This window comes from Hylobates moloch, unplaced genomic scaffold (genome assembly GCF_009828535.3).
Source record: "Hylobates moloch isolate HMO894 unplaced genomic scaffold, HMol_V3 SCAFFOLD_2, whole genome shotgun sequence".
NCBI lineage: Eukaryota > Metazoa > Chordata > Mammalia > Primates > Hylobatidae > Hylobates > Hylobates moloch.
Window position 1 is genome coordinate 26,246,274 of NW_026652277.1, and position 11,541 is coordinate 26,257,814.

Genomic DNA, 11,541 nt, shown 5'->3' on the forward strand with positions numbered 1-11,541 from the left:
GAATATGATACCTTGGAAACCAAGTGAAGAAAGTTTATTAAGAAAGAGGAAGTGATCAAATGTGTCAAATGATGCTGACCAGCCAAGTAAGAGGAGGTTTGAGAACTGACCATCAGATCATGGAGGTTATTGGTGACCTTAAGAAGGGCATGTTTTTTTTTTTTTACTCAACTGGGAGAAAAGCTTGATTGGATCAGATTAAGAGAAAGGGAGAAGAATTAGAGATGAGGAATACAGATAATTCCTTTGCTCCAAAAAGGAGACAAGAAATGGGGTGACAGGTGAAGTGGAAAACAGGTCAAGATAAATATTTTTAAGATAAAAGAAAAAAATTGCATATTTATATGTCCATAAGAATAATTCAGTAGAGTGGGAAAATCTGGTGATAAAAGAAGGAGAAGGGAATACTGCTAGAGAAATGGCCTTGACTAGGCTAGAGGGAATAGAATCTAAAGGGTGAAGAATATGAGGCTGTTAATCGATCTGAATGTTCATGAGGGCAATAGAGTGCAAGAGTTTCAGGAGTTGAGGAATTGGGGAGGGCAGCAAAAGGGTAAAATGGAAATATACAGAGCCTGTGTGGAGTTTCTGCCAATTTTTCAAGCGCTACTCATATAAGTATAAACACTCCACTCTATGTTGAGTGTTTAGCAATTGATTACCCAAAGTCAAGATTATCCAAGATTTTCCATTCCACTGCTTACTCTGATCTCCCAGGAATTGCTAAGGAAAAGAATAAAATGAAAAATCCCTATCAATTTGGACATTTTAAGCAGATCATCACACTAAAGTTGGATAATGATAAGATGCTATTTACAAAATACATTTAGAGATTTTCTGAGGATTTTACTTCCCTCTGTTATTCACATTTTCCATTGGCATGACATTTTTGATGTTCATGTCTGTGTATAATTCTATGAATGTGCAACTCAAAATTATAGTTTCAAACAAGAGCAAAGTATGTAGAAATCTGAGATCTTTGGCAAAGCTAAAAGAGAAGCAAGTTCCAGTTATTAATTATAAAAAACAAATGTGTTCATAATGACTGACTTTACGGAAATGAAGCACATTTGTTCTCGTGAAAATAACAGACTTGCTGATGCAATGGAATATTATGTGGCCTTAAAAGAAAGGTATCTGTATATCTCCACCTGAAAACATTTCCAATACTTCCTTGGTGAAAAAGTTTGCTACAGTAACATGTAAAGTATTGTATCAATATAAGATTAGAGAAAAAGTCAGATAACACTCCTAGAAGAATATTCAACAAAATATAAATGACCCCTCTTAGTGGCCGGAATTCTAGTGGTTACCTTATTCCCTGCACTTTTCCATACTGTTTAAATTATTTCCAGTATTATCTTTATAATCAGGAAAAAATATAAAATAAAGCCATTATTTTGAATAATAAAAGAGATAACAATCAAGAATATAACTAAGTTATCACATGGTTATGTATAGTTCCAGCTATTATCACATAGACATAAAATGCTAAAAGCTAACCTTAATTCTATCACTCTCTTGCTTGTGTGGCTTCAAGAAAATAATAGTCATTTGCATGACTATTTTCTCATTGCAAAAAAGATAATAGTGATTACACCAGGGTGTGGTAGACTTATTAATCAGTACTTGAAAACAACTTTCAAAAAAAGATGTCAATAATTTTGAAGATTTTGTTTACATTTTTAGATAAAAGTCTGTTTTTTCCCAAGAAAAATATGCAGAACTTTAGAAACTTTCAGCTCCAAAAGCCAAACTCTACCCTCAGTTATGTGTGTGCAATTAGTTGCATGTGCATAATTGAGGGCAGAATTTTGCCCATAAAATTTGAAATAATCTGCAAATTCTTAAAATCTGGAAAAAATTACAATCTTTTTGATAATATAAATTATGAAGTGACCTAATTCAAATGGGCTTTGATGTTTAAAGAAATAGTGTTTTCACTTATGTGAGAAAGTTTACAAAAAAATTATTTAGCCCAATTTAGAACAGACAATTCTTAAAGATAAGAGGGAGGAAAATATTAGCACTGATCTTTCCCCAGAGTCACAAAGATCACGTCTATAGGTGAGTCTGTGTACCTTTATCATTAATGAATTCCTCACGCAACAAAAGAAAAAATGGAGAGGAGGGGAGAGAAACAGTCTGTGTGTGATAAACTCCCCAGAGATTTCATAACTGAGGCTTTTGCATGCATCTGGTACACTTTTAGTATCTAAAAATCCCTCTGTCCTGCACTCACTCTTGGAGTGAGCCCTTCTGCAAATAGATTCTTCCCTAAGTTATCTGTCAAGTGAAAACTCAGCCCAAACAAAGTAAACTTTCTTTTCAGCTTTTGTTTCTACTTCAGTTTTCTTTTCACATGCCATCTAAACAGGACCACCATAGTTCTGCTTCCAATAATTTCTAAACCCACTTTTAATTTTTTCACTTTAAAAAGAAAATTGAAAAAAGTAAATTAAGCTCCATATACCTACATCATTATCATATTCTGAATTTTTTCTTTCAATGCCACATTTTAAATTCCGACATATCCTTTTTATCCTTGCCACGTCACTGAGCGAGAGGTTGTAACAGAGAAATAACAAAAACCACAACTCCTCTCCCTCATTTCTGCCTTCAAAAAAAAAAAAAATACGGTTAGCTGTGCAATGTGCATAAGGTTCATTCTTCTGGCTGTGTGTGCTGAACTATTTATCAACCCACAAACTATGATCTGTTTCTCCTTTATGGTCCTTTCAACACACACAAAAAAATTGGCACAGCTTCTTTCTGCCCCTCAAGAGGCTCATCTGGATTACAACCACACTACCCATGGGATTAAACCACTTGTAAAACAGTGAAGTCCTTTGCATTTGGATCTCAAAACTTTGAAAACAACCTTAAGCTATCCCCATAAAAACACTAAAAGGAGCATTTTTGTGTGCTTTTCAGGCATCTTTACAAGTTCTTGTGAAACACTAAAAGTAGCCAGTTTGCATTTCATATGTTCACTATTTCTGCATAGCCTTGCGTATCACTATAGACGTGGTCATGAAATCAGAAGAGAATAGTCAAGGTCTTTCTAAATGTCCCTTATTTTGTGGGTCTCTGCACAAAGGTAAGGTGTTTCACAACTAAATATTAATAAGGTATCTTTCCTCTGTTTAAATAATCAAAGACAATGAAATTGATAAGAGACCATGGTGCCTGTCCATCTCTCCCACCCAGTAAACCACAAAGCCTGCACTTCAGCTTAAACTTTTCAAGAGGCTGGTCTATTTTGTCAAAATCTAAACAATATCTGTTTCACACTTCTCAATCTAGAAATCTCCCTAATTCCCCTCAACCCCCTTTGAAGGTAAATTTCTAGTTTCACAGTGTAATCATTTTCTATGGTTCTCATAATAAAATATCACATGCTGGATGGCCTAAACAATAGAAATTTATTTTCTCACAGTCCTAGAGGCAGGAAGTCCAACATTAAGGTGCCGACAAGATTGGTTTCATTGAGGCCTCTCTCCTTGGCTTGTAAATAGCTGCTCTTCTGCTGCCTCTTCACACGGTTGCCCTTGTGTGCACAGGACCCTGTTATGATAGTCCCTCCTTATCCTTATCTATAGGGGATATGGTCTAAGACCCCCAGTGGATGCCTGAAGCCATGAATGGTAGCAAACCTATACATACTGGTTTTTTGCTATGCATACATACCTATGATAAAATTTAATTTATAAATTAGGCACAGAACTCTTGGGCTTTGGGGACATTATTAAAATAGGGTTATTTGAACACAAGCACTGCCACATTGAGACAGGTCATGTTAGTCCATTTTCACACTGCTGATAGAGACATACCAAAGACTGGGCAATTTACAAAAGAGGTTTAGTGGACTTACAGTTCCACGTGGCTGGGAAAGCCTCAAAATCATGGCGGAAGGTGAGGAGGAGCAAGTGACATCCTACATAGATGGCAGCAGGCAAAGAGAGAGCTTGTGCAGGGAATCCCCACTCCCCTTATAAAACTATCAGATCTCATGAGACTTATTCACTATCATGAGAACAGCATGGAAAAGGCTTGTCCCCATGATTCAATTACCTCCCACTGGGTCCCTCTCAAAACATGTGGGAATTCAAGATGGGATTTCGGTGGGACACAGCCAAACCATGTCACAGCTGATGTGTTAACCACAACAGTCACTACGTGACTAATGGGTGAGTAGTGTCTATAGCATGGATACACTGAACAGAGGGATGATTTACATCCCCAGCAAGATGGGGCAGAACAGAGGAAGATTTCATCATGCTACTCGGAACAGCAAGTAATTTGAACGTTATGGAATGTTTATTTCTGGAAGTTTTCATTTAATATTTTCAGACCGCCATTAACCATGGGTAACTGAAACCTCACAAAGTGAAACTTCAGATAAGGTGGAACTACAGTAGTTCTCTCTCTTATAAAGACAGCAGTCATATTGGATTAGGTCTCCATCCTAATGACCTCATTTTAATTTTATCAGCTTCTTAAAGACCTTATCTCCAAAGTTAATTACATACCAATTTGCTGAGGGTTGACACTTCAGTATATGAATCTGGGAGGGGACACATAATATAGAGTCCATAATCCGCCCATAATATACAGTTTAACTTCCTTACATTTATATCACATATCCTCCTTCCTAGGAGTTGTGGCCAGGCAAACATCTGGTTAGGTACGTCTCAGGGAACTATACATTTTCAAACTATGGAAGAGTTTGTATGTTGTTAATTAATAGTGCTTTTGAAATATTGCTTTTCATCAATACGTAGATGTCTTATCTTAAAGAGTGTGAAGTCAATAAATGCTCGATAAATTAAAGAATCATGAACTAATTAATGAAATAATAAATTAAGTAAATAAATTTGTCACTAGTATGGCAATTTTCAGTTGCAACATCCTATCATGCCAGTGGTTGTGATGTGATTTGTAACTAAATGTGCTTTGTGTGATTCTATAATTGTAAAGATTTATTTACTATAAGTACATCTCAAATAATTTTTTAATCCCCAGTAAGTTTTGACTGGGATAAAAAAAATTTAATCCTTTACAATTTTTGTTATGATGGATTCAGTGATTCAATAATTCATGGATTAAATCACTAGCAGTTCTCCAAGGAATTCTGAGTGTTCCAGCTGGCCTTTACATGGAAACATTCCCCAAAGTCCTGTTGTCAGCTTTCATCTCAGTCACTTTTGCAGGCATTCTATTGATGACCTCACCTATTCTCACAGTTTTACTTTAGCCTTTCCACAGATGACTTCCAAATCTGTATCTCTTCCTCAGTACCCAGGTCTACATTTCCAGCTGCCTGCTGGACTTCTCTGGAGTTCTGCGGGCACCTCACATGGAAACCATCTTCTCCTAAAAATCCGATTGCCATGTAAAGGAAAATAATATGATGTTCAGAATCAGACTGATATGGATTCCAACCCACAATAGCCCACATTTGCTAGTGGGTGACCTTGGACAAGTGAGTTCAGCTCTGGGAGCCTTGAGTTAATCAATGATTCAATTAATCAATCAACTCATTAAAATCTGCCTTTCTCATAGGATCACTGTGCAGATAAAATGAGATAATATATTAAATATCATGTGCTCAATAGATTAGATTGATATAAAACTAAGAAAGAGGGAGTGGCTGAGATTGCCAACTAGAAGCAGCTCATGTGTGTGGCTCCATGGAAAGGAATGGAAGGGGTGAGTAAATACAGCACCTTCAATTGAAACATCCAGGTACGTGCATTGGGACTAATCAAGAAAATAACTTGACCCACGAAGAATGGAGAAAAGCGAGGCAGAACATCAGCCCACCCAGGAGTGACACAGAGCCAGGGGAACCTCCCCTGCCCAGGGAAGTGGTGAGTGAATGTGTGAACCCAGGAAGGCAGGCTTCTCCCACAGATCTTTGCAATCTTCAGGTCAGGAGATCCCCTCATGAACCCACTCCACCAGGGCCTTTAGTCTGATATACAGAGCTACATGGAGTCTCAGCAGAGCAGCCACTCAGGCACACGCAGAGACCCAGGGTCCTTAGATGCCCAGGCTTTCTGAGCTTCCCAGCAAAAGTAGCTGCAACGCCGGCAAAGAGGAAGTTTAGACCCCAGTACATACCACTAGAAAAGTGACTGAATCTCCGGGGCTGCAGCAACAGTATGCAGTCCCCACTATCATGGCACATCACAGGATAAGACCTGCTAGCTTGGAATTTCAGCCAGCCACCAGTAGCAGCATTTTACCTCCCTGAGACAGAGCTCCCAGTGGAAGGGGTGGGCTGCCATCTTTGCTGTTTGGTCAACTTAGCCATTCCAGCCTTCAGGATTTGGAGACCCCAAGCTGACTGAGGGCAGAAGCAGCTTCTAGCACAGCACAGATGCTCTATGAAAATGTGGCCAGACTGCTTTTTTTGAGTAGATCCCCCATCCTGTTCCTCCTCCCTGGGTGGAAACTCCCAACCAGGGTCTCCAGCCACCCCCGCCAATGTTTTCTGGTTGACAGAGATTCCAAACCTCCCTGGGACAGAGCTCCCAGCAGAAGGGGTGGGCTGCCATCTTTGGTGTTTGGACAATTTAGCTGTTCCAGCCTTTGGGCTTCAGAGAGGCCAAGCCAACTGGGAATGGAAACAGTCCCCCAGTATAACACAGTTGCTCTACAAAACTGTGGCCTGACTGCTTTTTAAAGTGTGTCTCCAATCCCATTCCTCCTCACTGGGTGAGACCTCCTCATGGAGGTCTCCAGTTACCCCCACCAGTGTTCTCCAACAGACAGAAGTTTAAACCTCCCTGAGATGAAGCTCCTAGAAGGAGGGGTGAGCCACCATCTTTGCTGTTTGGGCGACTTAGCCATTCCAGCCTTTGGGCTTTTGTGGCCGACTGCCACAACTACTACTTGAGACCTTCATTCAGCAGTTATTACTGTTACTACTTGAGACCGCCATTACAACAGATACTACTGTTACCATTTGAGACCGTCATTATGAATGAACCAAGGGACTAACATAGAAATGAAAACCAAGGAAAAAAGAAAGTGTGTTTTTTTTATTCTTATTATACTTTAAGTTCTAGGCACACATATACAACGTGCAGGTTTGTTACATATGTATACATGTGCCAGGTTGGTGTGCTGCACCCAACTCATTTAGCATTTAACTAATTTAATTAATTAATTAACGAATTTAACGAGCATTTAACTCGTCATTTAGCATTAGGTATATCTCCTAATGCTATCCCTCCCTCTCCTCCCACCCCACAACAGTCCCCGGTTTGTGATGTTCCCCTTCCTGTGTCCATGAGTTCTCATTGTTCAATTCCCACCTATGAGTGAGAACATGCGATGTTTGGTTTTTTGTCCTTGCAATACTTTGCTGAGAATGATAGTTTCCAGCTTCATCCATGTCCCTACAAAGGACATGAACTCATCATTTTTATGGCTGCATATTATTCCATGGTGTACATATGCCACATTTTCTTAATCTAGTCTATCACTGTTGGACATTTGGGTTGCTTCCAGTTCTTTGCTATTGTGAATAGTGCCACAATAAACATACGTGTGCATGTGTCTTTATAGCAACATGATTTACATTCCTTTGCGTATATACCCAGTAACAGGATGGCTGGGTCAAATGGTATTTCTAGTTCTAGATCCCTGAGGAATCGCCACAATGTCTTCCACAATGGTTGAACTAGTTTACAGTCCCACCAACAGTGTAAAAGTGTTCCTGTTTCTCCACATCCTCTCCAGCACCTGTTGTTTCCTGACATTTTAATGATGGCCATTTTAACTGGTGTGAGATGGTATCTCATTGTGGTTTTGATTTGCATTTCTCTGATGGCCAGTGATGAGCATTTTTTCATGTGTCTGTTGGCTGCATAAATGTCTTCTTTTGAGAAGTGTCTGTTCATGTCCTTTGCCCACTTGTTGATGGGGTTGTTTGTTTTTATCTTGTAAATTTGTTTGAGTTCATTGTAGATTCTGGATATTAGCCCTTTGTCAGATGAGTAGATTGCAAAAATTTTCTCCCATTCTACAGGTTGCCTGTTCACTCTGATGGTAGTTTCTTTTGCTGTGCAGAAGCTCTTTAGTTTAATTAGATCCCATTTGTCAATTTTGTCTTTTGTTGCCATTGCTTTTGGTGTTTTAGACATGAAGTCCTTGCCCATGCCTATGTGCTGAATGGTATTGCCTAGGTTTTCTTCTAGGGTTTTTATGGTTTTAGGTCTAACATGTAAGTCTTTAATCCATCTTGAATTAATTTTTGTATAAGGTGTAAGGAAGGGATCCAGTTTCAGCTTTCTACATATGGCTAGCCAGTTTTCCCAGCACCATTTGGTAAATAGGGCATCATTTCCCCATTTCTTGTTTTTGTCAGGTTTGTCAAAGATCAGATAGTTGTAGATGTGTGGTATTATTTCTGAGGGCTCTGTTCTGTTCCATTGGTCTATATCTTTGTTTTGGTACCAGTACCATGCTGTTTTGGTTACTGTAGCCTTGTAGTATAGTTTGAAGTCAGGTAGCGTGATGCCTCCAGCTTTGTTCTTTTGGCTCAGGATTGACTTGGTGATGTGGGCTCTTTTTTGGTTCCATATGAACTTTCAAATAGTTTTTTCCAATTCTGTGAAGAAAGTCATTGATAGCTTGATGGGGATGGCATTGAATCTATAAATTACCTTGGGCAGTATGGCCATTTTCACGATATTGAGTCTTCCTACCCATGAGCATGGAATGTTCTTCCATTTGTTTGTATCCTCTTTTAATTCATTGAGCAGTGGTTTGTAGTTCTCCTTGAAGAGGTCCTTCACATCCCTTGTAAGTTGGATTCCTAGGTATTTTATTCTCTTTGAAGCAATTGTGAATAGGAGTTCACTCATGATTTGGCTCTCTGTTTGTCTGTGATTGGTGTATAAGAATGCTTGTGATTTTTGCACATCGATTTGTATCCTGAGACTTTGCTGAAGTTGCTTATCAGCTTAAGGAGATATGGGGCTGAGACAATGGGATTTTCTAGATATACAATCATGTCATCTGCAAACAGGGACAATTTGACTTCCTCTTTTCCTAATTGAATGCCCTTTATTTCTTTTTCCTGCCTGATTGCCCTGGCCAGAACTTCCAAAACTATGTTGAATAGGAGTGGTGAGAGAGGGCATCCCTCTCTTGTGCCAGTTTTCAAAGGGAATGCTTCCAGGTTTTGCCCATTCTGTATGATATTGGCTGTGGGTTTGTCATAGATAGCGCTTATTATTTTGAGATATGTCCCATCAATACTTAATTTATTGAGAGATTTTAGCATGAAGTGCTGTCGAATTTTGTCAAAGGCCTTTTCTCCATCTATTGAGATAATCGTGGTTTTTGTCATTGGTTCTGTAAATATGCTGGATTGCATTTACTGATTTGCATATGTTGAACCAGCCTTGCATCCCAGGGATGAAGCCCACTTGATCATGGTGGATAAGCTCTTTGATGTGCTGCTGGATTCCGTTTGCCAGTATTTTATTGAGGACTTTTGCATTGATGTTCATCAGGGATACTGGTCTAAAATTCTCTTTCTTTTTGTGTCTCTGCCAGGCTTTGGTATCAGGATGATGCTGGCCTCATAAAATGAGGTAGGGAAGATTCCCTCTTTTTCTATTGATTGGAGTAGTTTCAGAAGGAATGGTACCAGTTCCTCCTTGTACCTCTGGTAGAATTCGGCTGTAAATCCGTCTGGTCCTGGACTTTTTTTGGTTGGTAAGCTATTGATTATTGCCTCAATTTCAGAGCCTGTTATTGGTCTATTCAGATATTCAACTTCTTCCTGGTTTAGTCTTGGGAGAGCATCTGTGTTGAGGAATTTATCCATTTCTTCTAGATTTTCTAGTTTATTTGTGTAGAGGTGTTTATAGTATTCTCTGATGGTAGTTTGTATTTCTGTGGGATTGGTGGTGATATCCCCTTTATCATTTTTTATTGCATCTATTTGATTGTTCTCTCTTTTCTTCCTTATTGTTCTTGCTAGTGGTCTATCAATTTTGTTGATCCTTTCAAAAAACCAGCTCCTGGATTTGTTGATTTTTTGAAGAGTTTTTATGTCTCTATTTCCTTTAGTTCTGCTCTGATCTTAGTTATTTCTTGGCTTCTGCCAGCTTTTGAATGTGTTTGCTCTTGCTTCTCTAGTTCTTTTAATTGTGATGTTAGTGTGTCAATTTTAGATCTTTCCTGCTTTCTCTTGTGGGCATTTAGTGCTATAAATTTCCCTCTACACTCTGCTTCAAATGTGTCCCAAGATTCTGGTATGTTGTGTCTTTGTTCTCATTGGTTTCAAAGAACATCTTTATTTCTGCCTTCATTTCATTATTTACCCAGTAGTCATTCAGGAGCAGGTTGTTCAGTTTCCATGTAGTTGAGCAGTTTTGAGTGAGTTTCAAAAAGAAACTGTTTTAAAGGAAAGGGAACACGGGGAGAAGAAGAGAGTTCCCTACTTCTAGTGAGCAAAGGCGGTCCTTTGGCTTCTACAGCCCTTCGTATTTATTGGATAACAAGAACAAGGAGGAGGAGGTGACTATTGGTTAGCTGCTTAATTGAACACAAGTTCATATTGTTACTGACAGGTTTCAATTATGCCTAATCATAAGAAACATTTGTGTGGCCTCCAACAGGCTTTGGAGTATCTGAAGCAACAGGGGCCTGAAGCAGACCCTCAGCACAGCACAGCTGCTCTACGAAAATGTGGCCCGACTGCTTTTTGAATCTCTTTCCTCCTCATGGGGCAAGACCTCCCAATTAGGGTCTCAACCACCTCCTACAGGCACATTCAGGCCAGCAACAAGTCTGTGCCTCCCTCAGAAGGAGTTTCCAGAGGGAGGGGCAGGCCACTCTCTTTTGTGTTTTTCAGCCTTCACTACTGATACATCCAGATACTGGAACATTTGAGGTGACTAGGGACTGCAGTAGGCCCTCAGCATATTGCAGCAGCCCTATAGAAAAGTAGCCAGACTGTTAGGTGGGTGCACTTTCCCATATCTCCTCAGCAGGCAGGCTTTCCAGGACTGGATCTCCAGCCCAGCCCCCACTGACCCCTGGTAGGGCTATCAAGCCAGTAGAAGCTCTGCAACTCCCTCCCTAGACAGAGCCCCCAGGGGCAACTGAAAGCCTCTCTGCCACTACCTCAGAAATTCCCCTGCTACCCTCAGACTAATGAAGGAGTAAAGACCCTAAGTGCCTTATCCATACCTCCAACAAGGTGCAGTCAACCTAAGGAGAGGAAGCTAGTCTGTCCCTCACAGGTCCCACCCACCCTCCACTGTTCACCAGACAGGGAACCCCCAGCTTTGCCCACAGCACAGTTCCTCCATCCTGTGCTGACTGCACTGAGCAATTGCTGACCTGCATATCTCTGGGGTGGAGTACCCAGAAGACAAGCAAAAGACCCTTGGCCACAACCACTACCAAGGTTTCTTCTTCTGTTTTCTCCAAATTGAGAAAGGAACATAAACACTGAGATCGCCCCAGAGCTGCAATGGGCAGCCCAGGAGTGCCAAGCCCTGATCTATA